The sequence below is a fragment of the Gossypium hirsutum genome, chromosome D10 (genome assembly GCF_007990345.1).
Source record: "Gossypium hirsutum isolate 1008001.06 chromosome D10, Gossypium_hirsutum_v2.1, whole genome shotgun sequence".
NCBI lineage: Eukaryota > Viridiplantae > Streptophyta > Magnoliopsida > Malvales > Malvaceae > Gossypium > Gossypium hirsutum.
Genome location: NC_053446.1, coordinates 21,874,024 through 21,876,054, shown reverse-complemented (window position 1 = coordinate 21,876,054; position 2,031 = coordinate 21,874,024).

The window sequence follows — 2,031 nt, the reverse complement described above, 5'->3', positions numbered from 1 at the left end:
GTGGTGCTGTGAGCTAGAAGAGTTCAAAGCAAAGTACAGTAGTCGATTCTACAACAGAGGCCGAGTATATTGCAGCCAGTGAGGCAGCAAAAGAAGCAGTTTGATCAAAAAGTTCATTACTGAACTAGGGGTTGTGCCTAGCATATCAGATGCTATAGAACTCCGACATGAAAACAATGGAGCCATTGCACAAGCTAAAGAACCTAGATCTCACCAGCGATCCAAACATATACTTAGGCGCTATCATCTTATTCGAGAGATTATCGATCGAGGGGATGTAGAGATATGCAGGGTACCTACAGATGATAACATTGCTGATCCCTTGACCAAGCCTCTGACACAGCAGAAGCATGATCGTCACACTAAGTCACTTGGTATTAGATATATAAGTGATTGGTCTTAGTGCTAGTGGGAGATTGTTAGAGTATGCCCAAAGACTAATCATGAGATGGTTGTAATAACATACTTGATTTATCATGTTTATTAATATAAGGCGTTACCATTATTATTTCAGTTTCTTTTCTGTGTGTATAAATAAGTTGTTTTATAATAATGTCCTAAGAATAATATGATTATTCTTAAAAGATCCTTAGTCAAGTATTATTGTTGGATAGGACAACGATAATGCATTAAGACTAACATGTAGTTGATTGATGATAAAGAGTTGTCATTGATATGGAATGTCAGAATCGATGCATGAATATGTGTGTTAGAGAACAACATATTAGACTGACCCATTATGAGTATGTCTCTTGGATTATTATGTAATTGTCACGGCATTACTCATAGTGATTAATATGTATATGATCCTCAAACTTGAGATCATCATAATCCCAACATTGTGAGTAATATATTTTGATATAGTTAAACGTACACCGTAACTGGTTGTTCTATAAAGGCTGATGTTGGATATATCACAATCGATGTAGAGGGATATGGTTGGCCGATATAGAATAAGTCCCTCCTACATAATGGGAGTAATATCTTAGGCCACTTGATTAAGTGAGACTAGAAATGCATGGCCATGCTCAAATAAGTTGATATGAGATGTCATACTTATTTGTATATCGTAGTCTGCTTAAGATATCAAGGAACATGTAATGGACTATACAAGTGTGACTATTCCATGACTTGTGTCCAATCCAAAGATAAATGACTTAAGGATTATTGCATAAAAGGTTAATCATAAAAGGTTATGTCGAATCATGATCTCTTGTGACTTAGGTAGCAATGATGCATTGCTAGATGCCACTCATTGTTTGTAACATTGGAATCGTTCTAGTATTACTGCTAACGTTACAGGAACCTACAGGGTCACACCCTATAGTGGAAATGAACGGAATAAACCATAGTTGGTTTTATTTTGGGGTGTCACTTGAATTAAATTAATTATAGAATTAATTTAATTCAGTAATCAAATTTCCAACACATTATGTACAAGGTTGTTGTACATATAATGAGGACATGAATTTGATTAGCATATGAATTTAAATAAATATATAGTTTACCGAAATTATATTATAATTAATGTAATTATAATTTTCGGTTTAAAATATTTTATATTTATTTAATTTCTTAAAAAACCCTAAAAATAAAAGGGATATATCAGAATCCTGTTTTTCATTATTTTAAGGTTTAGCAGCCGTCAAAGAAATATAACTCTCAAAACTGTTTTGGGGATTTTTCTTCCGTTCGTAGTCAATTGGGTGGATTACGTAGAGGTCGGAGTCTTGATAGATTGCGGCTTGGTTTGACTGTAGATCAGACTACACATTGTCGAGAAGTTACTGTCTTCTCAATCGAAATATTAGGTAATTTCGTAATCTTTTCACCCCGATTCGTTCTTCACATATGGATCCATGGTTAGGGTCACCGATTTTATTTTTTTTCGCTGCGCCGTAGGGGTGCCGGCGATTCAACACCCTTAAGTTTCTCCGGTTTGGGAACATCCATTGCTTGTTGCTTCGGCCTTGAAGACAACATCCCATTACTCAGAGTAGCTTTGTAAATCGTGAGCTCCCCCTTGAGCTC